The sequence below is a fragment of the Hirundo rustica genome, chromosome Z, assembly GCF_015227805.2.
Source record: "Hirundo rustica isolate bHirRus1 chromosome Z, bHirRus1.pri.v3, whole genome shotgun sequence".
Taxonomy (NCBI): domain Eukaryota; kingdom Metazoa; phylum Chordata; class Aves; order Passeriformes; family Hirundinidae; genus Hirundo; species Hirundo rustica.
In genome coordinates, this window is record NC_053488.1 from 9366939 (window position 1) to 9393654 (window position 26716).

Here is a 26716-nt window from a genome sequence, read left to right on the forward strand (position 1 = left end):
AAAATGGAGACTCCAAAATGTCTCTGGGAAACTACTTCTTAACCTCCCTCAGTGTAAAAAAAGCTCTTCTGTAAATTGAATTTAAATTTAATTTTAGCTCATGCCTATTTGTGTCCATCTAATGGTTACTTGTGGGAAAGAAATGATAATTAATTCAAATTTTTCTGATGTCAGAACTTGTATTTTGCTCTTTTAAAATTTTTAAATTTTAAATTAGGTTCCGATTGATTTAAATTTCATCACAATCAATGACGTGCAGAAATTACTACAATGCAGCAACATGACATGCAAGCATTTCCCTGCAGCTGTTTGATTTACCTTAATGTTCATCTGTATTACCACTACTTGACTACACACGTTTCTAAGCAAAAGACTTGGAACTGCTGGGTGATGACTACTTTTGATTTTCGTTGTCATTTGTATGGGTGCACAAATACAGAGCTTGCAAAAAACATTAGCAAAGAAGACAATCACTGTAAAGTTATTCAGCCAACCCCATCAGGAGGTCTTTATTTTCAACAGCATGGCAAAAGCTACACTAAGCAAGATTAACAGCTTTTACAAAAAATTACAGTTCTACTTTTCTACCTGAAAAGAAAATCATAGGGGATAAAGAGATAAAGAGATATTTTTAATCCAAGTATCACCACTGCTTTTCTATAAACTGGGGACACCACTGTAAAAAGTTGCATTACAATACTACCATTAGTCTACTACAGCAGGAACAGCACACGTCAACAAAAGGTTGCATGTTTAAAGTATTTAGAGTGTCAGACAGTGACAGCAACACAGAGAGAATGGGTTACAAATGGCACTTCGGAATAACAGAGTCTAGCACATCAGAAGTTTTCTGTAAGTGGGACTCACTCTTTCTATTAGTTAGCTAAACAGTGTTGCAGCATGAACAATGAAATAGCTAGTGACAATTATTCAGCTCCCCCACCCCCTCTTTTTCTCCAGTCAAAAGAGGTTTTTGTACAGAACACAGAAAGTCTTACTTCTTATAATTCTAACTCCAAAATATTGTTTCAAGCCGTTTCTATGATCAGTACTAGGTTAATAAACAACTTCAATACTTGGCTCTTTCCAGAGTCCACACTGTGTATTTTTTATTTCTAGGCTCACTTTGCCGAATTAGGTTGGTGAGAAAGGCAATCCAAAAAGGCTTCGTGATAAAGAGGAAGACGGCTGATAGGAACGCTAGACTACATTCACAAACCACGTTCACTGGAACAGAACTAGAAATGCCTCCTGACTCTGTAAACAGGAAAATGTCAAACTGATAAGGCTGAGCAGAATCAAATAGGGGACTATAGTCTGTACCTGTCCCTTTCATCTTTGAAGCCGGGGTCTTTGCATGCAGTAAATTTGCGTTCAGGTTTCATATAACATAGCTGGTAGCTTGTAATCAACTATGTAAGTGTCTGCTATCCCTGGAAAGTTTCTGTTACTATAAAAGCACAGCTCTCTGCTCCATGCTTGTCTCATTGCTCCCCTGATTCCAGAGCTACACTGCAGGCTCTCTTCTTCCTCTTGCTTCCTGCTTCCTCTTTTCCCAAGTTTCTGCAGCCTAGAAACTGTTCTTCTGCTTCATGCAGAGATATTGCCAGAACAGATGTAACCTTCCTCGGCAGAAGACTGAAAAGGATCTAGCCAGATCATTCGTCACTTCAGAATTTTCTACTCAGATTCTACTCCGAACAATAAAATGATTTTATCTAGAAAATGTATAGTGAAATATGTCTAAGATCCCATTTGAATTTCTGGTTCAGCTGTGCCTTGGTTTGATAGGACTGTGAACAGTGAACTGACAGGAACTCCGTAAGCTGAGAACTGTGAGTACTCAAGTAACTTTCTGCTGAAATCAAGCTATACCCTAAAGACACCATGTATGGTGAAGGCACCAGCTTTCCTAGTGAACTGTTTGGATGCACAATCAAGAAAGAACAATTCTACATTGTTAACTATGGTTACCGCTCTGGCTTCTCTTTAGCAGATTAATTCATACCCTTTTTAAAGAGCTCTTCTTAAAAGAAATAATGTTCTCCCAATATTCACTTTAATCACTTCTGTCTAATTCAGAACTCCCTGCAGTATTTCCACAGCCTGTCTGAAGATGGAATTCGGAATCAGACACACTGATGGGTTTCAGCTGTCCTGCAGGTCTCTGCTCGTGGTGTACTTGATTCCTAACTCAAAAAGGAACATAAGATCATCACTGTACCAAGCATCTATTTTCCACAATGACTCTCAATTCACCTGGTCACTCCTTTCCAAAATGTCTTTCAGCATTTGTACTGTTCTGCAGCTACAATCTGCATTTTTGATTTCCAGCTGTAAAACATACCATTTAGTTATATTAAAAGGATATTTTTATTGTATTGTGCCAACTTTTGTATTAAATTCAAGTTATTTGTAATACTCTGTTCACATGTACTCTATTAATTTCTTCTAAAAATAAAAATAAGAATGTCACTGGCTTTCAAATAAATGCTTGATACAAATCTGCCTGTACTATAAACACTGAAGAAGCTCCGTTATTTCTCTAAGTGAAAAAGTCAACACTTTCTGAATCTGTATCATATCATTCCCTGCCTCCAGTTTTCCCAAAAGGCAATACAGCTATCTACTACGCAAAACATCATGCTAACTAACATTAATTTCAACTTTGGTAATTTCTTTTTTCCTGAAGAGTGTAACAAACCATTCTACTATACCTGGTTAGGAATGAAGGAAGGCTAACTTGCCTCCATTTGCCTGCATCATACCTATCACCAAGACTAGACTATGAAATAATTCTGCTCTTTGAATTCTTGTCATTTTCTAACTTTTATTAAAATGAACACTAGCAAAGCGGAAAGCATTACATTTTCACCAAAGTTCCTACACTTAAGCTAGCTAACCCTGTTACCTGAAAATATCTAAAAAGATGGGGGAGGAAGTGCTTGAGAACAGCCCTACTGAGAAGGACTGGGAGGAGCTCATGGATGAGAACATGGACATGATCCATCAGTGTGCACTCAAAGCCCAAAAAGCCAACTGTGTCCTGGGGGCTGCATCAAAAGAAGCGTGGCCACCTACAGAGAGGGGAGGTTATTTTCTGCAGTTATCTTCTTGACAACATATATTCCATGCTTCAGGTTTCTGATATGTATAGATATTTTTTCTTTTGTATTTTAGATCAGAATAATACTCAGTTCATAAGAAATCAGTTGGAAGTTTAGCCAAATATTTTATGTAAATGGAAAAAAGTGTTTCTAAGTGCCATGTACTAAAGGTGTTTTTCTGAAAGTAATTAAGGATCTTCTGAATCTACAAAGTGACTTTATGCCAAAGATGTTCTGGATTTGACTTCACTTTGGCAAAAGAAAAGAGGACTGATTACAGAAATGAGAAATAATTGTGACTTTGGTGTAAGTGACCATATGATCATACTTGCTATGCACAAGTCCAAAAGCAGTCCTCCTTCTCTACAGACATATATAAGTCTTTGTACTTGTAGGCTTCTGCACACAGGTATATAAACCATAACTACCTCTATTTATTTAAGCACACCAAATCTCTAACAAATAAAATACGTATTGTATACAGACACAAATAAGACCTAGAAAGGCACAGCGTGTTATTCAACAGTGATTTAGGGTAAAAAATGGCTGCATATGTTCAAAACTAATCCAGCTATTCCCATCCAGTGATGACAAATCTCAGAAGATGCTAAAATTCATTTGATGCCATATTCCAATTACAAACTTGTAATAACTTTGCATTCTATGCATTTTCAAATTTATCCCAACTCCAGTCTAAACTTCACTACAATTTGGAGTATTCACTACTCCCTCTCTAAACTCCACATAAGACTCCAGAGAGGCTCAAACTCCTTGATGCTACCCCAGCACAGTCATTCACTGATGCTGGTACAACCAGTATTAAACAAGATGTTTTCTTTCAAAACTGAAGTATTTAGGTGGTGACAAAACAATACAGATAACCACAGAGAGCATTTACTGAGGTAAACGCAAATTTATAATGGAGGAACTATTTACAGACTGAACAACTGAAAGATTATGTTGTCTTCATCACTGGGCCTGGAGTTCTAAAATGAAAATTGTGGTTGAAACAAGAATTAATTCAGGGAAGTGCTGTAGTAATGATTAAATTATTATTTTTGATGGCATAGAATGTTATTTTCCCTTCTCCTTTTTTAGTATTATAATTAAATTGCTTGTATTTTTTTAAAGACAATTTCCTTTCATTTGCTTTTGCTGTCTTCTCATTCAATAACATCAAAAGAAAATTACTAACAGGTTATCCATAAACAGTAACATTATTTAGGAAGTGCTCCAAGTAAATATATTAGAATAAGGAAAACAACCCCAAATATTCTTATTAATTTTAAAATCAATTTTAGAAAGTTATAAAAAAGCATGGCAAGATTGTTATGTAAGTTTAATTTTTACATGAGCAGAATCCTGTAACATCTTAATAAAATAAAATGAACACTGAAATACTTCAACACTGCTCATGTCAATTTCATACCAGAGAAGATTTTAATTCAGTCGAGATAAACCAAATAAAAATCAAGCTACAGTATAGCATTATCCTTTCATCATGTAAGCTAGTAACATGGAAGGAAGTCCTGAATTCAATCCCCTCCTGCTACAGGCAGTCACATCTTTCACCAAATGTATTAATTCGATTAAAAGCACATTCCATTATTTATATTCTTTATATGGGCATTGAAAATTATCATCAATAAATATAAGAAAGAGAAGATGGAATAAGAGAATATTCAAATTTTATATTCCCATGATTTTTATGACTAGAACTGACAAGCAGGCATCTTAATAAAACCAGAGGCAATTAGAAAGCATCTCTGTTCAGATAATAGCTTTGTTTTTTGCCAGACACTCTTGAAAAATGCATAATATTCTGAGAGTTTCAATCCTAAGCTAAAATACAAATAGCATTTTCAAACAGAGACCCCCAATGATAAAACAAAACAATGTCATATTTTATGTGACATTTTATATGTGCTGTTTGCACAACTAACTGACTTGCAGAATGTGTGGAAGAACCAAGGTGAATGTCTGGTCTACACTTGCAGATTTGAAGCTTTTTCAGATATTCCCCCTTCTGCTCCTTGGGGTAACTGTGAACATGCAATTCTTGGAATTTGGCATGTACATCTAAGAGTTTTCTAGGGTTCAAGAATCTTATTTTTGTCTAGATTGCATTACTGTTCATCTTTGGTACTGCAGGAATTTTACAACTTTAAATATGAGAATAAAAATTATGGATTTGGAATATGCATTTTGTCTTTTTGCCAGCCTGGTTTTGCTGCAGAAGTCAGACATATATCTGTCTGTTTTCTGCAAACGGTGTATTGCAGCTGTATCTCAAGTAAGCTGATGATATAAAAATGGTAGCAGACATAATCAGCCTTGAAATGGGAAAACTGTTGATTAAACATTTTGATATAGCTGCTGGGTCCTGTATGCCCACCTGTGTTAACAGTAAGGCTGACAGTTAATGCTGTGTTTGACTTTAGAAGCAGCTGGTATACTACATTTTAAAAATAAAATGTGAAAAACTTCTGCACTGAACAAATTTTTGGATCAATCACCAGAACTTATATATTTTACCTAGGAAAGACTTCAATGATGAAATCTAAAAGGACTGGCATGTTTATTAAAGACTAGATGGGCAACTGTCTTTTCATTACCATAAACCTGAGTGCAAACAGGTGCATCACATCACTAACACTTTAGAGAACTGGCACTCTCTTTTAATTATACATACTGGACTGTAAGCTACATGGTACATCTGCAGTCACAGTATTGTGCAGTGAATTCACACAGCCTGAAACTGATGAGGAATGTTACCATTTTACTTTACTGGGAGAAACTCAGCAAACAGCAGGGCCTGTAAGCTGAACATGAAGTACAAACTTGCGCAAGAAAGATACTACAGGAGTTGCAATAGATTTTATTATGGTTACTAACATAGATGTAGAAGGAAAAAACCCCACAGGTTTCAGGCACACGAGCTCTTCTTCAGCTAGTTTATTTTTCTTCCACAGTTTACTTAATAAAAGGTATTAGCTTTCACTATAAACTTTCTTTGCTTACATTGTTCAGCCACCAGTTACACTGCCAGAAAATACAGATGTATGCAGTAGGGCATGTATAGAAGCGTAAATCATATACCACATATCATATACTAAGGCTGATTTTATGCACTATCTGGACCTTCTATGTTCACAGCAGATCCTGGAACAGATAGGAGACCTAAATTGTCTCAGTTTAGGATGAAAACCTAACTTTGCTTACTGCAAGATAGTTAACAACTGTTAAACAAAACAAGAAAAAGTGGAGACCGACAGCAACTCTCATGCAGACGAATGCGGTATCTATCCAGATTGCAAATGCCTAGCTTGATGTAGCTTAATACTTGATAGAAGTAGGTTTGTGGGGTTTTGCTTTTTTTAAAATTTTATTTTAGTAACATACTACATTGCAGACCAGCAGAGCTATTGAATTTGCAATTAAGACATTTTCTTCTTACTCTGTCACTTCTGAATGATGGCCTGCAGGAGGAAGTTTTGGTTTTGTTCCTTACTATATGATTCTATGACTCTTAAATTTCACCCTATTTCTATAATTCAAGCTTTTGAGATCATACAATTTTGTGTTAGGTATTCCTCTCATTAACATTACTTTCTAACTTTATAGTATTTACAAGTATTTACTGTTAACAAACTGTGGTGTGTTTTTTTTTTTTTCCCGGAATTGGAACTAACCTATAAATTTGACCCAAAACAATAGCTTTCAACATAATTTATGTTCTCTTTTGACCAACTTCTTACTTATTTTGCAGTTCTTGTTCTGCATTTCCCCCTCTTTAATTTTAACCATCTTATCCAGATTAATCCCAAATAAATTTTATCATGAACATTTAGCCCAGAAAAAAGTTTACCACGGCTCAGAAAATACCCACAGGCAGGTCAATTTATCATAATCTTTTTAGTAAACCAATTCAACGTGTTTTTTCTATTAGCCACCAATTAGCATCTTTAATATTCTTATTTTCATGTCTAGATCATTGTCTTATATGGTTCTACTTTTTTAGGGGAAGCTAACAAAATCTGTAACTTGATAGGAAAGCTTAGAAGTGTGGTTTCATCAGAAAAAGTCAAACAGGTTCTAATATCTTCAATAAAAGTAATAAATGCTTTAGAAGTAGCAAGGGTGTAAATCAAAAAAACCCAGAAGTATTTTGCATTACTTCAAATGCAAAGCTCACAAAAAAACCCCAAAAACAAAAACAAAAAAACCAAACAATCAACAACAACAACAACAACAACAACAAAACCAACAAAAAAAAATTGGACTGGAAAGACAAACAATTAAAAAGTGTAACTAGCAAGTAGTAAAGTAATTTTTATAAGAATTTTGCATCTGTAAACCTAAAGCTAGAGCTGTCAGAATAGACTGTAAAACGCCTTATGTTAGAAGGTGTATTAAAGGGGCTATGATGAGTTTTAAAGAGGAAACAGCTGATAGTTTAATGCAAAAATGATTGAATTAATTAAAGCAAGAAACATAAAAGAAAAAGAGGTCACTAGGTCACATGAGATTAAGGGAATAATAAAGTAAATAAAATCACTGCTGATTGGATAAATGATTGATTTGTGTCAGCTTTCTCAAAAGAAGATTCTAGGGAGATAACTCTCCAAGACCCTGATCTGATTTGGACATAAAGAGACAAGACCAGAGAGAGAGGTGTCAGAAGGGTAAATTTCAGCAAACTTTAAGTATGATAAAGCTCCAGAGTACATCCTCAGGAAGAAACTCAGAAATCACTGTTTCGCTAACTCACATTAAAATCAATGTTGTGCCAGATGACCAGGTAGTAACAAACATTGTATCTCTAGAACAAAAGGGATGACCAAGGACAGTACAGGGAATGTCATGACCACTTCTGTTTTAAGTAACTAATAAGATAAAAATCGTCTTGAACATCAGGTCTCTAAGTTTTGTCACAAATCCAGTAACTTCATTCAATTGTACTGGTGAAGGTGTGGATGAACAAAGTCATGGACACTAAGGTGAACAGCTTTAGATATTCAAAAAGCCTATACAATGAGCCTTTCATAAAGAAAGAGACAAGGGTGAAAAGTGGATTGAAAATGAAGCGCAGAGGGAAAAAAAAAATTAGCCAGACTAAGACAAGAATAAGCAATTACCTTTCAGTATAGCTAAATTAATACTTCAAGTTAAATACTCTGAATAAATGGAGGGAGGTACATTTCCAGAAGATCCAAAATCAGGAACTCTGCCAACCCTAGACAAAATATGGTGATTTCTCATGATTTTAGCTCAGGAATGGAAAATGGAACAAACAGGTACTAAGAAACTTGAATTAAATTATCTTGCAAAATTGAAGAAAATACTGCATCGTGAGTTCCTTCAACTCTTTACAAAGAGAGTTACTCTAAAGTAACAGAACAAGTTCATGCAAAAAGCCTGTGAAGCTTACTAGTAACAGCACAATGAAGATCTCCACCGATTTGTAGTTGTGGAAAGCTATTAACAGAAAATACACACTTATTAAGGAGAATAAACCAAGAATTATTATAGTGGCTCTACAAGAGACAGCTAGCGTTACTCCATTTAGAATACCATAAATGAAACTGAATATCCCATGCCAAAATGGCCAACACAGTAATACAGGAAACTCCAGAAAAGATGACAAAGGTTATTCCCATCATGAAAAATCACCCCTGACGTGAAGATGAAGAAAAATGGAATTATTCATTTCAGAAGAAGATGAGACAGAGGAAGCATGAAAAAGTGTAGTAAAACAACGACTAGTGCAAACTTTTAATATCTAGTCAAGGAGGCACTCAGTAATATCTCAGTAATTTAGAAAAGATAAACTATTCTTCACTTTTCAGATAAGACCACACAGTTTTTTTGGAGTAAAAAGCCTTCACATTATTAAAAGTGTGTCCAACATTTACATGAAAACAATGAACATCTATTTAGAATAGTTACTGTTAAAATGAATTTCAGAAGAAATAGAATACTCTATGCCTTGGGACCACCCAATTACAAATGAGCTTATGGGCGTTGCTGATGGACTCCTTTACCACTTCTCTGAGGCCAATGATACTGGCCACTGGCCAGATGATTCCACTTGCAGATTCCTACATCATCAATGGAGGCAAAGACACTTCAGTCTGCAGCATCTGCCAAATGGAAATTTTTCTCTACAAGACGCATTCTGACTCTCCATTTTATGAAAAGTGTCATCAGTGCTCATGATTACTAAGTACTAAGATATTTGTATCAGCACTAGAGTCTCCAAGTAATATAAGATGAGGAACTATGGAAATAGCATTCTATATATTATACTAATACTGGTATACCATAGGTTATTTAAAACATCTAACTGGACAGATTAAACTAAGAACATAATATATGCCAATTATATATCACCATTTCTTGGAAATTGGATAAAACACTTACTCTGAGTTTTGCCTGCTGTTTCCCAACATCTGATAAAAATTTTTAACAGATGGAAATGATTGTAAAGTGAACAGCACTCCCTTCATGTTCTCCATTCTGTTGATTTAATCACAAACCCACTGAATCTGATAGTAATGAAACAATAGACTTGTTGCTGATGAGATCACCAAATGGCTTCCATAAAAACCTATCAGACACTGTAATATATAGTCACCACAGACTATACAGAGTTATTTTCTGATCTGTCAATACAAAATAGTAAATTCTACAATAGAAGCAATGTTAAATAAACAAATTTTATTTGTAATTACATTGAAGAACCATATTAAAAAAAGAATTTTGTCAAAAAGCTTTCATAGAGTTAGCTGGTCTAGAGATTTACAGATTTTAACATTCTTCCCTATTACAAAATGGCAACATTATTTCTCAGTGAGTCTGCTCTGCAGTCTCTATATAATAGGTATTTTAAAAATCCAAATCGTGTTAAAATGATTTGCTACTGCAGAATGCAACTGGGAACTCAGAATACACAGTAGCTAGTAGTACTAATATGTAAAAAAGGCTTGAAATTAAGTGTGTCTTGAGGTGCTCTCAGGATCAATGCTGAAATGTCTGAAAGATCAGTTAAACATTCTGTAGAATCTACCTAATGTATTCCTCCACAAGCAATTACAGATTTTTTTTTTTTAATTTTTTTTACTAAGACTTGAAATGAGTAGATCTGAAGAGAAAATAATTTGATTTTTCTCAGATGTCAACTTTACATAAAATTGCTTTCTCATACATAAAAATGTCATCAACAGTTTAAAGACTGTCTGCAGAATATTTCAAGTCTAAAAACAATCACTGAGCCTCACTCAAAACAACAACAAAAAAACCCTCCTTGTTCCAATAGTACTATTTGAGCCTCAAAGGATCCAACAGGGTGATTCATCCAGCCTGGGGATCCTCCCTGGCTGTCCCCTCTTCTAGGGGCTCCTCTGATCCAGACAAGAGAGAGCAGACTGGAAAGAATTTTTCTGGCAGCAAGAAAAGAACCTAGCTGCAGCAACTGCTTTTCCCAAGCCCTCTTTTGTCACATGAAGGAAACACATGTACATGATATGACAGGGTAGTGATGTAGGACACTATGGGAAAGTCAAAAGCCAGGATTTCCACTGTCAGAACAATTTACATCACACTTCTGAAGAACTCCGGAAGACAGATTGCTAGGTAAAGACTGGTTGAGATGCTCTGGCAGCAGCATCCTGCTCCTTGTTTCCCTTTTCCTGTCTAAGGCAGAAAACAGAGACCTACACAGTAAACACAGCACTTCAGCGAATTACCCTCCAGTGCTGCACAACAGAATACAATCATAATAAGCCAAGTAATACATTGTGAATGTCTCTGGAAACATTATGAAGCTCACTCATCAGTGAAGCACTGTCAGCTCAGTCTACACCTGCTTCTGTATCAGAACACAAGCTGGTTAAGAGAACCTTTTAAAAACCCCTTGCCTTAATTTTATCATCTTTTCTATCTAAATAAGTTGACAGAAGCAGCAGACCAGTTTCAACTGGGATTTTGGTGAGAATGGGCCATCAAGTCCTTCTGGTTGTCCAGCAAAAGAAGAAATCCTCATGTCAAAGTTTGTTCATAAATCAGATTCCAGACATCAGAGACAGATGTGATTAGAGATACTGACTACAGACATTTTGTATGGAGGGTGAATTACAATATAAATGGAGATCTGAATGAGCCTAAAAAATATACCCAAACAAACACAGCACAGAAATATCTTCAACAGAATGTAAGCTACAGGTGTTGTTTGCTATTTTTCTTATGACAAAGACTTGAGGGTGTAAAATGAAATTGCAAACCAGCAGATTTAAAAAAAGTAAAAGGAAATACTGTCCACACTGCTTACAATTAAACTGAAGAATGTAATACTACAAGACTCCAAACAAATCAAAAGCCCAAACAGGTTCAAAGCAACTAAGTCTACTCACAGAAGAAAAATATATGGAACGTTAAAGAGAAATGGCCAAATCAACTTCCTGACTAAATGAGCCTTGAACTTCACATTGTTGGAAAAAGGAAAAGTTGCCCAGTAGTATTTTAGCACTATGCTGCTTTTGTCCACCATCAGAGACAAGACATTTGGCAAAACAAACCTTTGATCTAATTTGGCATAATTTATTCTTAAATAAGTTATGATTTCCAAAACCTGACATTTATTATCTTGAGTTAGTAGCACATAAGTGTGAAGTGGTATCTGCCAAACTAGAGAGATCCATGTCTGAAGGTGAATAAATGAATTTAGTTTTTAAATTGATTTCAAGAATTTAATATTGCTCATGTAAAAATATTCCTCACAGAAAATGATTTGTCATTTTCTGTTTCTGAATGGAGAGAAACAAAATTTTTTTGCAGCTCCAAGAAAGATCATTATCTCATTTTATGTGATTGGAAAACTTGACATAGCTTTGAAAGCAACAACTGTGAGATATGCAATGGTAAAGCAAAAAGGAAAATCATTCTAATTTTATGTGATGCATCAGTGGTAAAATAAGGAAGCAGATTAGTAACTAATAGATTGATTTTGAAATTCAATGAAAGCCTGACTCAGTATTTTTGACCTGTGTGAACTTCCTCCATACTGAACACTTAATGCACAACCATCATGCCGCATCTGACCTAAGTTATCTGAAGAATGCCTAAAGACTATAGAATTAATTACACCAATACATACATAATCAGAAAAATGCTCCCATCTTTCCAGTGTTATCAAAGCATGTATTTCAGTGCTTAGTATATTCTGTACATTTATTTTTTAATTTCAACAATATGAGTCACAAAAACCAGCAAGAAATTAGCATCATAGGAAGACTACTACAAAAGAATTAATAAAATTAAAGTGATAGTTTCTGTAACAGTTATTACAACTTGTGAAATCTGTGAATAACCACAAGTAAGGTCCATTATCTCAGCTCTACATTATTTTAGAGAGGAATAGTTGAGCTGGTCTGCTTCCTACTCCAGATGGATTTCACATTCTTATGAAGTAGTTTCATCTCTAATCTCTTCCCATTACCCATTGCCTGCTCATGTGAAAAAAGAGTGACTCCAAAATGCCTCTTACATTATTATCCCACATCTGTACATTGATTAAGCATGGACTTTATGTGAGCCAGAAAAAACACTTTGATATCTCTTCAGGCTGAATGAAATGATTTTCTAAATTGAGCTAAAGCACATCTCAAAAATGAAATTAAGTAGCAAAGGAGTTTTACTTTTTCAGTAGATCTGAAACTGGACCTGAATCATTACGTTGCAATAAAAGTCTACTTCAGATGATCATCTCATCTTCAGGTGTGACTGAAAATATTTGTAACTGACTAATAACGAACATTATTTGTATCAAACCTATTTAAGGATGTTCAACAGGATGTTTTATTCTAGTAGCCATAGCAAATTATAGATAACAGACTGGCATATACAACCACGTTAATTATTTGCACTGTAAGTGCAGTTTCCAATACCCTGGTTTTACATACTGCTTTATACATAAATAATTTGACTGGGTTATTATAAGTATAGTTGAAAGTATTATAGCTATCTCAAAATGAAACAAAGGGGAAAAAACCTGCAAACCCAAATGAACAAAAAACCAAAAAAACCCCGGACATATCTGTTCATTACATAGGCTTAAAATGTTGAGGCTGAAATATTTCCAAACAAATAGCTGTAACTATACAAGGAAAACGAAACTTATGTTTGAGCATAAGACAGGTGCTACTTAGCATGCATTTTAAGCCACGTACAACTGCTTTGACCAGGAAATTTCCTGCAAGTTTCATCTTTTTAGGCTTCAGTGAATTAAGGTTTTGTCCTTATTAGCTGAATTTATTATAAAACAGTTGATTAACTTTTATATTTAAGCTGACATAGGTAACATTTTCACAGCTCATATTACAAGAACAGTTTGATTCTTGTAATAATGCCACCACTGACATTAATTTGATCAGTAGAAGGCTATAGAGGGCATTTATATGTCACATAAGTAATATTTTTAGCATGTAAATATACTACTTGATTTAGTCAACATGTAACTGCTTTACTATTGCTTAAATAATATACTACATACTGTAACTCATATACTATAACCATACAGCGTTTTACACTCTATGAAGTAATGAAAATTATTCTTGGTACAGATAAGTTTCATTAAACAGACAAGAAAACCAGCTGTAACAACACAGAAATATTTCTATGGCCTGCTGAAGACAGTGCTCATTTGGGTTAAGGAACAAAAAGTTAGTAACTGGTTCATCTCTACTTTGGTAACCAAAAAGGCATGTGGCATCATAACAAAGCTTGTAACACAGGTTTTAATTAAGTACAGAAACCTTAAGGTTCACAAAACTCTGTTTTGTAAAATAGTCTTAGAATACAGAAGACTATTTGTCCCAACCTCTCAGCACTAAATACTGTGTTATCTCTAAGCTGCTTTGAATTTAGAATCACACAGTGCAGATAAAAATACTAAAGTCTACCAATAAACCAATAAAACTCAGCACTTAAAAAGTCAGGTAGACAGTTAAAATAACAATTATATCTGCACCTAGAAATCAAAGTATGCCCTTTTCTTTTAAATTTTCTTCTTAAAATTACTGGCAAAGGACAATCATTGACAGGCAATAAAGAAAAAGATAAAAAGATCATACCATGAAGTAGTCTTTCTATAACAATATAAAGCAAAAATGTTACCAATATTCTTTTCATCTTATGTTTAATTTCCTCACTGCACCTGTTAATCACTGTTAAAACAATAACGATCACTGGACACAATAATGGGTGTTACTTTTTTCCTTATATTAAAAAAATCCTTTCTATCAGGAAGTCTGTGCATAACAACATAAAAAATAATACATACATAGAAATTTAGGGGGGTTTATTTCAAAATTTATAGTATTATAATACATAGAGTATACAGTACAGTAGACTATATACTATTATCATATAGAGAGTTTTAGTTACTTCTCTTTTATCATTAATCAGCATTTTGGGATCTGGTTTTCATTTGTTGATTAGTCAGTAAAATCCTGTTCTTGCTTTTACTGAACTACTAAAGATTATTAATAAATATTCTCAATTAAAGAATGTCAGTTGAAATGTTTCATATAAAACACTCTCATGTCACTTAAGTTACCATAAATCAAATTCTTTCTGAGAGTCCATCTGATTTTCTACAATTTAAATCTAAAAATACTTGGAAAGATCCTTGCAAAACTAAACTCAGTAGTTGATCCTCATTCAAGCCAGCTGTACCATATTTTATTCTAAAAGTATTTTACATCTGTAGTATCCTTATAAATAGAAAGTTACAGCTGTATGCTCAGAAGTTCAAATTCTAAAGGGTTAAATCCAAAAAAAAAACCCAGTAAGACTAAATTGAGGGATGGCAGACTTCACTTGAAAAAAACAAAATAATGGTTTAATAAATTCTTCATTGTTAATAGATTATTGAGATGAGGTTTATTCTTGAGGTCAACAAGTAAATATTAGATGATATTTAAACACAGACTGTGTTGGGTTTTTTTTTATAAAAAGAAAAAATTGAAACACATGTGGCACACAGCCTCAGTTAGGAGGCTGCAAAAGGAGAGCAGGGGATTCAGCACATATTTTATTAACTCAATTTTCTTTTCAGCTTTGCAGTTCACCTTTAAAATAAAAGCTTAGATTCTGCTGAAAACAGCAAAATTTGTGGAAAATCCACAGGGAGGCTCCAAATCCTTGGGATTTGTGGATTTTCTGTTTGAACAGATTTTTATTGTTCCTGTTGATTGCCCCAACACTCACTTTCAGGCACCAGGCAGCTTGAGTTATGTTATCTGTGGGCATTTAAACAGTACCAGCAGGTAGCTTAACTTTCCAAACTCTTTTCTCCTAGAAGGTAGGATGCCAAATAACTGTTTGGAGAGACATGGAAATGTAAAAAGAATGATCTGATCAGTTTTGTTAATTTAACTTGGTATAATAATTGCCACTGACTTGTTAGATATATTAAGTTATAAAAATATTTTTATATGGACTGACACCTCTATTTTCATTCTTTTTGTTATTGCCTGATCACATACTATAGGAAAAATGGCTCTGTCTGGGCTAAATGCCCAGAACATTTGAAGCATCTCATACTGAAACAATAGTAGTCTTTGTTGAACACCATCTGCTAGCAGATTTTTTTTTTTAATCATTGTGTGTCTGCTAATACAGATGCACTGCACTTCCACAAAAGTGGAATTATATTTAAGCTCAGACTAAATACTATTAATGTAAAAAGTGTTTCATTTCACATAATGATTGAGCTGCAGTTATATTGACGCAACACACACAAGATAAGCATGTTAATAATCTGTAACCAGATTATTCAGAAATATTTCCTCTTGTTCTTTTGATTTTTACACAGTCATCATTCATTCAGTGCCATAAATCTTATCTTTCAGTGATCATTTGTGTTGTGAATTTGTTAGTATTTCTCATAACTGTGTTTCTTCACTAGCTGTTAGGGGTGAACTGACTCGGCTAACTTATAAACCAGACAATAAACAGTATATTAATAAAAATCTGCAGACACAAAATAATTGTTATCTGCAATAAGAAAATAGAAATGCATTAACAGACTTATAAAAACTAAAATATGGGCAGAAATGAACTCCGTCTTTTCTAGGGACAGAGTTCATTTCAATCTAGGGAAGATGGTTAAAAGTGCAGTTAGTCAGTAAGTAGGAAGAACCAAGAAGTAGCATGAAACCCACTGACAATGCAAACAAAATTAATTAAAGACAGCATTGTGGCTATATTCAGTTCTCTTTAAAAAAAAACTGTGGAATTAATATTCTGGTCATACCCGTCCTGGCTAAGTACCACTGCAAAAATGACATGACAAATGTTAAACTGATTTTTAGAACAGTTAAAAAGGGATAGCTCAAAATTTGTAGCAAATTATTTTTAAAGCTGGATGAAGAAAATGCAGAAGATCTACTAGGTTACTTAGTTTATCTGCTTCCTCATTTCAATGAGACACGTACCACTTTTTGGTATTCTAAGTACAAATATCTGAAACAATCATTTCCTTATGTTTCATAATTTGGAAAATATTTCTGATATCCAGTTTAAATATTCTGATTCTCCCTTCCTTTCAGCATCTTGGAACTTCTCTGGTTTTGTTCGTTGAAAACTCCCATAAGAAATATGCTATTGTACATCCACAGACATGAGCAGACACTAAAGCTTTAAAAATGACCTTGTGTCCACTGACCAGTTATAACTGTATATACACTCAGGCAGTAACAAATACAAAATAAAGCATATTAGCTTAACATTAAATTAAAATGCCAACTACAGCTTCTCAAGGCAATTGATCTTGTAGCACCATATCAATTAAACTTTAAGATTTTTGGTAAGCCAAGCCAGAAGGCACTTGGTTAATGCCATATTCAGTTGTATTTCTAAACTGAATTGAATTCAAGAAATAATGCAAGTAGCATGGATACACAAAACCAGATTTTCTGTTTAGTATGCAAAATACATTAAAAAATTAAAATGGATAACTGTCTTCTTTTAAAGCTTCCTTATCCTTCAGTAGGTACAGTAAAAAAAGTAATTTATAAAGAAAAAGCTAGACGGCTATTTTCATGATCTTACAAATCAATTAATATTTCTAGTGATGAAAACCAGAAATTTCATAATCATCAATTCTACAATTTTTGGGAGTTGTGGCCATTAGAAGACAAATCCAGTACCAAAGCAGAATTATGTATCTTTTAAGTTTGGTTCTCTGTGAGTAGCTGATTAATATTTTATATAAATTACTTCCAAAACATACTCCTGAATGAGTCTACTATTTACACCATCGCATCCTTAAAATTCTGACTTCCAAGACAAGGCTTCCGTTCATATTTCAGATAATTTAGGTGAGAAAAACAGTTAGTGTTCACTGTATTATGAAGCAATAACATATTAATAAATAGACTACAGGCCTATAAATGTTTTTTCAGCAAAATATTATAAGCAATTTTTAAGTGCCCTGTATAATCTCCCATGCATGTCCATTCTCAGAAATGATCAAGCAGTCCTGAACCATTGCACATTTTGTTTAAAATAAGTCTTACAAGATCAAAATAAATAATTATTTCTACTACTGACATATATTGCAGAATATTTCACAATTAGCAAAACCAAACTTAGTTAAACAAAGCTTTAATAGCAAAGCAAGTAACACATGAAGAAACTTTCTTGTAACTCATTACTTTCCAAAGAACTTCCGTACTTCAAGATCTGTCTCACCATGTGATTCCAGTAACAGCCAATACCTTTTTTAAGTATCCACTGAAGCGATTACTATACAAGAAAGCACTAACAGGAAATCAACAAGTTAAAACCTGGCAAATATTTAATATTTTTTTCTTAAACTCTGTATAGAAGAGAAGCCATTAAAAACCAGCAACAGTTCATTGGATTTTGGTAGGCCTAACATGATCAAAGTGTTCCCTAAACCATGAAAACATGAAACTATTAATTACAAGTTCCGAACATTTTAAAAGTACATTCCACTTCAAAATTGCACACTGCAAATAAAGAAAAATTGAACTCCACATTTATATAGAAGCTGCTGTGCTCATGTGTTTATGTCTCACAGCTACATAAATACATCATTCATGCAGGTTGCCTCCACCTGTTCTCAGGGCTTTTTCTTTCTTTAAAGCTTGTTCACATCTTCTTTTGGAGGCTTTCTTTCCTCAAAAATCTATTTTTTCCTGATAATGAAACCTGCACTAGGCAGTGCTCTTTCACGCACTCTTTCTGTAGGTACTTAACATAACTGTGTAGCTTGGATGCAGGAAAATAACTACCCTTTTTCCCTCACAAAAATAACATTGATTTGTCTTGTCCTTAACAACTTCTCTTCTGTGTCAGTGCAACTGCAAGAATCCACCAAACTCTTCTGTTCCACTGTGTTAACAGGAAAGAAAAACACCAACCACACAGTTTCTGACATTAAAACTTAAAATTAAAAAATACATGAAAAATTAAATATCCAGTAAATTCAGTGATAGCATTTATTTTAGGTAAAAAAGTCCTTGATACTTACTTGGCTATTCATCATAATGAGACATTAATATGTTTGACATCAATTTTGGCTCATGAGTTTTCCAGTAGATACTCTCACAACAATTTTTCCTGCCTTTCTACCAGTTATTTTTCTTTTCAGATTGCTCTACCATCCTCTTTTTCCTTTTAACAATTCACCCTTATGTAAACTATTGCCAAATACTGTCTTTTGTATATTCTTACAAAAGATTAAGCACTTGTTACAAAGAATGCAGCAACCTTCAAATTACATATCATTGCACAATATTTGATCCAGTATAAAATGTGAAAAAAAATAGAATGGATTCATTTAACATTTCTGAATGGTATATGAGATAGTGAAAAGCCATACTATGTATATGTTTACCAATACCTTTACTAAAATGACTTTTAAAGTTAAAAAGAAGGGTTAATCCATCAAGAACAAGTTTTTCCACAACTAGTTTAAAATATGCAAAAGACTGAAACCAGCAGGATCAGAAGTGAGTCCTACTGAAGTACAGCCATGTCTTTCACTCTCCAGGCTTCATGTCTGCCCTTCCTACCCACCCCTGACACTAAGCAGGTATGCCAGAACCCTACGACAAACAAAAGTAATTTCTTTAACATTCATAAGAAAACAGTAAAATTGCTCAAGTAGGTAAGGCAAAATTAATAAATACTTCTTATAGAAGAATATTTAACTTCTTAGCTACATTTCACAAGGTAGAGCACTAGAAGAAGAAGCAGTCTTCTAATTACTTCATTTTCCTGTAGCTCATGATATTCAGCATTTTCTACACGAAAGATTTCGTATTAACAGAGAACAAACACTACCTTTAAAAAGTTTCTCTAGAATGCAAAGCAAGGTAGTGAGGGCTTAGTCAGTAACAGATGTCATATAAATACCACTAAAATACAGCATCAGATCTATCAAAAACCGCAACAAATTAGAAAATGAATTATTTTGGGGAGAGGCATAAGTAATAACTGCATCCACACCCTTGGCAGTATATAGTAATGTGCTACCTTCAGGCTAAGTTGTCTGCAGAAATACAGCAGTTCACAACTCTCCAGAAACACATTCTAGAGCATTTAGAATGAAGAGACAAGTGAATATGTAGTTTTTAAACCTAAGTTTCAAAGATGCCTTCTTAAAACAGAAAATTACAATTGTATTTTTAAGGTAGTGGGATTTGCTGCTTCTGGAGAGGACTGATGCCTTGAAGAAATGTATTAGATTTGAGAGAAGAAAAAGTAATACAAAATGAAATTGACCCTAAGTGATTATTAAAGTCTTGTCTTCCTTTGCACTAGAAAGGGCAAACAGGAAAGAAGAAAATGTCAGTTCTTGCTTTTTCTCTTCATAAGAGTGTGCTGTTTGGTATTACAGAAACATACAGAGTCTACTTGGAGTATAGGTAATAGAAACAACTAGCTCAAAATGCTACCCTGACATTCGGTAAATCGAATATGGCAATAACACACGCTCACTGTTGATTACATTTCTCCAACAGGAGATCAATCTCACACAAATGTGCAAGACTCTGCGTTTTGACTCCAATCAGACTCTATGAGCACAAGGAATAAGAACAGTTGGGTTTACTACAGACAAGTAAACAGTACTTCAGGCAACTGCCTTTCAAGCATCTGCTGTGGTGAAAAAAGGTAGGTCACTGCATAAGTCTAGCTTTATACATAAATACTTCTCAGCTCCTCCCCGCCACACTCTTTTGCTTTCTATTTTCCTGTCTCTTTTGTCTCGATTGAAATTTTGTGATAAAATCCAGATAGAAACTAAAACTTCATCCTCAAGAGCCTCCTGTGTTATTCATCCTCTGCCATAATATCCACAACCCTCCAACTGATACCATGTGTAAGCACATGTCCACCTATAGGCCCTTCTGTCCTCTTATTTTCCCACTGTCTTTCTCTACTCCCGATTACCAAAACTGTTAAAAAGAAGAGCAGAACTACATTAATTTCTAAAGACAACCTTGTGATTTTGTGCTCTGTATTTGCATGTTGCATCTATACTCCAACCCCACTTTTCTGAGTGCCTATAGCTTGGAAATACATTGGCAAAGACTGTATACTTTCCAAGCTAACACAGGATCCACCTTGAAATGACATAAAAACAGTTACATATGGTGGCATTGATACCCTCATCGTCAATAATCCTCAAAAATATAAAGAGTGATGGAGAATAAATTTCTTTTAAAAAAATAACCTTGCTGAGTGCTTCAAGATAAGCAGGACTATTAAGCACAATCTAAAAAATCATTATCAAGAGACCATCTTCCAAATGAGCAACACCATCAAGTGGCAACAAAGAAAGAATGGCCATTCACAATTTTCACATGCTTATTTTGTTAAAATTAAGCATAATCTACCACCAGGTTGGATTTATTTATACATATATATACAAAACTTTTTATCTCTCCAGTTTTAATTGCCAAATGCCTTTAAATATCAAGACAATAACTAAATGACTAAAAATACTTATTTATATAGAGTAGAATGTGCAAATGGAAAAAACCAACTCTGCAGTTCAAATGCACATCATGAAAGAATAACTCAGGGACCAAATTCAGTGCAGTTTCTACATCATATTTAAAAAAGTTAATGTTGGAACAATAACTGAACACCTCATGGTGTTAGTCTGGATGAAGCTACTTCTGGGACAAATGGCAATCTTGCATTCCATGTCAGTGCAAATCAAACTGGCTTATGCAGGCAAGGAATAGCTTTAGGAAAAAAAACCTTAAATCTGGTTAAGGGGGGGAAAAAAAGTGATTTTGAAAAAATCTGCACAGCAGACCACTAAACATTATTTTTAAGAACGAAGACACTACATTTTAGAGATTGGAAATACATAAGAATATATCTAAGTTGCAGTAGGAATGAAGACCCCTTTGCTCTGTTGGGAAATGCAGTCATAATTTTGTTTGTGAAACTATCAGTTGCAACAGTTAGCTAACAGCTTGATATCTCATCAGACAGGATAGAAGCCAGGAGAAGAAAAAGAGCATGTACATTCTCTCATATATACCCCAAACCTGCAATGGCATACAAATTAAGTGATGAGCGGAGGGAAATAAAAGACAAAAGCAAGAATTCATTAAACAGTACTTCTTATCTGAATAGTTTTAAGTATTGAAGATGCACAGATTCCATAAAGTATTTTGAGATTATTGTTACACATGTATTTTTAGTCATGTTTCAGACCTTTATTTCGGTAGGTTTTGTATTGTTTTAATTTTGGGTGGGTATATGAATCACATATTTGTTCTTGAAAAATTCCCAATTCATGATACTACTTGAAGCTGAGTTTTACTCTTGGTGCCTTATCTGTTTTGAACTCAAAAACTAAAACTTAGACTGAGTTAAACTGGTATTACATATTTAATATTTTCAAGTATAGAAACAGTGAAAGAAATAACTTGCTCTTCTGCTGTTCCTGTAATTGGAAACTTCTGGCTTGCCCATGTTCCTTTTCATGACTGTTAGATTAACTTAATATCACGCAGCTTTTTCATGCTATTTTTCAATATAGATGAGCAGGAATTATATGCAAAGAACTTCAAGTCAATAACCTAAAACACAGCAAGCTAAGCTTTATAAAAATGCTGGTCTGGAAATGAGTGCAAAAACATGTGATAAAACAGTGAATGTTAACTGCTCCTAGACATTGCTCACTCAGACTCTGTCTCTTCAGACAGTGTTAGCAGTCTTTTTCTGACCACACCTGTCCCACAGGAGTCTCCAGCAGGGTAGTGATGTTATGTTTTAGTCTCAATTCATGAAAAGAAAAAAGCACCCTTTCATCTGCTTGGGGGGCATATAAAAGACATTTCCAGCACACATAGTGAGTTTTCATTAAAATGCATCCTTTTCCTCTAACTTAATTTCCTTAAGAGACCTCCAAACTCCTTCTCTCACCTCCGTTCTGTGCTACATGTTTATGTATTTCGTAAGAAGTTCTAAGACCTGGACAGTGTTTTGTCTGTCTCCAGTTTCAGTCTTAACAAGCCTCTCCTCTTACCACACAACCCAGAGCCTAGCCTTTTGAATTCAATGAGTCAGCAGCTTTTACCTTCCACTGAAATGTTTGCTCCGAGCATGCTATGTCTCCACCAAAAGGTGAACTGTATGCACTGCACGTAGGAGCAACTAACAAAATTTTCAAAAAGTAGGTAAATAAAGCCTTACCTACTTCCATTTAAGCTCACTAAATAGTCAAAGCAATTTTGTGAATCTTGTTCTAAGTTTTAGAACTCACACTACTACAGCTGTACTGCTGCAACTTTTTTACTGGCTGCCAGTGTATAAGGTAGTGATAAACCATGCACAGAAACTGCCAACTTTGAGCAGAGTCAACAGCTAGCACCAAAGGCCAACGGCGTAACTTCTCAATGTGCCTTGTCAAGGATTTGCACTGAACCATTAATGAATACCCCACAATAAGTTTTAGTAACAGCAAAAGAAGTATCTGTTAAAGTATTTTACGCATATGAAAACATTTGGATCAACAACTAAATGAAGAAATTGTAACTTGGGAGAAGGGAGAAGGATGAGGAAAGAACACTACAAAGATGGCTATATCAAACAACTTTTATCCACACACCCAGAGATTTAAAAAAAAAATGAAAAAGAGCCATATTACATTAAGATTCCAACTTTTAAATGAAACTATATTTCAGGTTACCCTCTTCCACTTTTCCAGGATCATGATTACATACTGAAGTAAAAAGTCTGTACATTATGAAGAATAGTGGATCAACAATGAATGAGACAACGAAATTAGTACAGTTCAACATTTTAGTGGAAAATATGGAGGGCTAAGACACGTGAACTCACTTACTGAAGCAGTCCTCATAAAAATACAAAAAGATATCAGAGTTGCACAAAAGATCCCTGTTTAGAAGCATCTATATAGGCTGGATTTTAGGAAAGGCACTGCCATCTGAAAGAACAGGGTACAAAACTAGCAAAACCAGAAATATATTGCTGAAACAGTTCTGTTTGACCAAGATAATTGCTAGTATCTTGAAATTCAGTTAGTAATTCAGTAGGAAAAACACACAAACACAGACACAAAGGTATTTTGCTGCTGGAAGACATTTGTATGTGGAGTAATTAAGAGACACAATGGAAATACTGTTACTTGGAACATTTTGTTCTCAACATGATTTTCAAGAATATGAAGGAGTATAATCCCCCTCTGATGAGATGACAGACTAGATGACCTAATATATCCCTTCTGCATTTAGCTTACATAAATTTACTGCAACATCCTCATTTCTAGTAGGAATGATCCCATATTCCAAGTACTAAGTGATATGACACTAATTAGAATAACTGGCTAACTGATATAATTGACATTACTGAAACCTACAGAATCAATACATATGGAATGTTGAAAAGTCTAGTAAGAAATCAGTGACTAGAATTCTAGTTAAAAGAGATAGTGTAAAGTAAATGAAAGTCAGGAAAGTGAAATTATTTTAAAATATTTTGAAGCTGAACATTTCTCCAAGTCTGCAAATGAGCTTGATAACTAAAAAAACTGAACATCCTGAAAACAGAATATTTAGAGACGTTGTCTACAAAACAAAACACCAAACAAAAAAAATGCAAGACTCTAAAATTATCTGATAATAAGGCACTGAAAGAAAAAACAGAAATTGTAACAAAAGTTCTGATGAAAATAGCTTAAGGAGTATTATATGACCTTTTAATTGATACTGCATCCAACACAAAGCACTTCATACTTGAGTATGAGATGAAGGTTAGTTGGTTTTTAATTAAGAACAACTGCCTAGAGACCACTGACCACTAACTAAAAGAAAAGAGAAAATAAGAGCAAACTGGCTCAAAAGCATATGAAAACAGTATGACACTTGAGCTGGTTCTCCAACACTGATAAAAATTATAGAAAGATCATAGAATTATTACAAAATTGAAAATACTACAATGCAAAGAAATTGTCATTGCATTTGAAAATCCTTAAAGACAGAATTAGTTGGCCCCAAACCACAATTCTGCAACACATAGAAAGGACAACATTGGTAGGAACCCCACACTGGTTCACTGGGAAACTGAATGCAGCAACTCAAATTGAAAAACACTATGTGCAATGAGGGATATGAACACATAAATAAGAAAATAACTTTCTGTGTTTGGCAAAAACCAGCATCATGCTACACAAAAATGGTGTAAAATTTTTCAGTTTATCAGTTGTAAAGGAAGTTGTTAGAATTAATCTAATGGAATAATAAATCCATTGTAATCTGTCAACTTCTATTTAAATTTCCAAAAGGATTAGTTGAGTGACTCCGTCTCCTCATATTTTGATTTATCATATGAAAATTAGAAGACTGAAAATATGCCAATCTTTGCAAAGTGATTTAGGATAGCCCACCAGTTCTACTGGCTAACTGCCTTGGTATCTACAAACTACTAAATATGAGAAAAAAATTAGAAGGGAAAAAAAGAGGGTATTTTGTAAAAAGTAAGTGATGAATTTTCACTTATTAAAGATGTGTATGGAAAGCAGTTTGTTAACAAGTGTAGCTTCATAGGCAGCATAGAAGAGAGCCAAAAATATTGCTCAGCTACCGAAGAAAATACTTTATATAAAGATTTATAGAATCATGGAATGCTAAGGGGTTAAAATGAACCCTAATCATCTAGTCCCAGCCACTTCGGCCATGGAAAGGGACAATTCCCACTAGACCAGGCTGCTCAAGGCCTTGGCCAGCCTGGCCTTGAACACTGCCAGTGTTGCGGCAACCACAACCTCCCTGTGCAATGTGTTCCACTCTCTCACCAACCTCACACCCTCCTAAAACCTAACCTAATTTTTCCCTCTTGCCGTTTGTACCCATTAGTCCTTATCCTATCATGATGAACAGTCCTTCTTGGGCTTCCCTGGAGGCTTTTTCAGATACTGGAAAGTTGCTATGAGGTCCCCACACAACCTTCTCCAAGCTCAACAACAACAACTTTCTCAGCCTGTCTTCACAGGCGACGTGCGTCAGTCCCCTTATAAGCTTCATGGCCTCCTCTGGACTTGCTCCAGCAGTTCCTTGTCATTATTTTGGAAGCACCAGAGCTGGACACAGCACTCCAGCCGGGACCTTCTAAGAGTAGAGGGGCAGAATCACCTCCCTTGCCTGCTGGCCACACTCCTTTTGATGCAATCCAGGATTTCCTTGGCTTTCTGAACTGGTTAATGTTGAGCTTTTTATCTACCATCACCCCAAAGCTTTCACTGCAGAGCTGCTCTCAATCACTTCTCTGCCCAAGCTGTTGGTGTGTCTGGGATTGCCATGACCCAGCTGTAGGGCCTTGCACTTTGCTTTGTTCACCCCATGAGGTTTGCACTGGCCCAGCTCTCAGACCTGTCCAGGTCCCTCTGGATGCCATCCCTTCCCTCCAGCGAGTCGACTGCCCCACACAGCCTGGTGCTGGCAGTGAACTTGCTGAGGGTGCCCTTGGTCCCACTGCCCGTGACCCTGACAAAGATGTTGAGCAGCATCAGCCCCAGCACTGACCCCTGAGGGACATCACTTGTCACTGTCTCCACATGGACCATGAGCCCTTGACCACACCCTTTGTGGCTGGCCATCCAGCCAGTTCTCTATCTACCCAGTGGTCCATCCCTCAAATCCATGTCTCTCCAATTTAGAGACAAGGTTGTTGTGTGGGACAGCGTCCAACACTTTGCATAAGTCCAGTAGGAGATGTCAGAGGCTCTGCTCCATCCACCGATGCTGTCACCCCAGACAGAGGGTCACCAGATCTGTAAGACATGATTTGCCATTAGCTGGCTGTTACCCACCACGTTGGCTGTTACCAATCACCGCTTTGTTTCCATGTGCTGTAGCAGAGTTTCCAAGAGAAGTTGCTCCAGGATCTTGTCTGGCACAGGGGTGAAACTGACTGGTCTATACTTCCTTGTGTCCTCCACTTCCTCTTTTTAAATAAACCTTTTTCCAGTTATCTGGAACTTCAAAGACTACAACACTGTCTATTCTGTCTTTCCAAGAGAAAACAATTAGGAAGAC

General features: G+C 35.1%; 1 protein-coding gene across 1 annotated transcript in view; it reads right to left on the reverse strand.

Moving 5' to 3' along the window:
- CWC27 (CWC27 spliceosome associated cyclophilin) overlaps positions 1-26716 on the reverse strand; it is a 97662-nt gene that overhangs the window by 30003 nt on the left and 40943 nt on the right. The window lies entirely within an intron of this gene.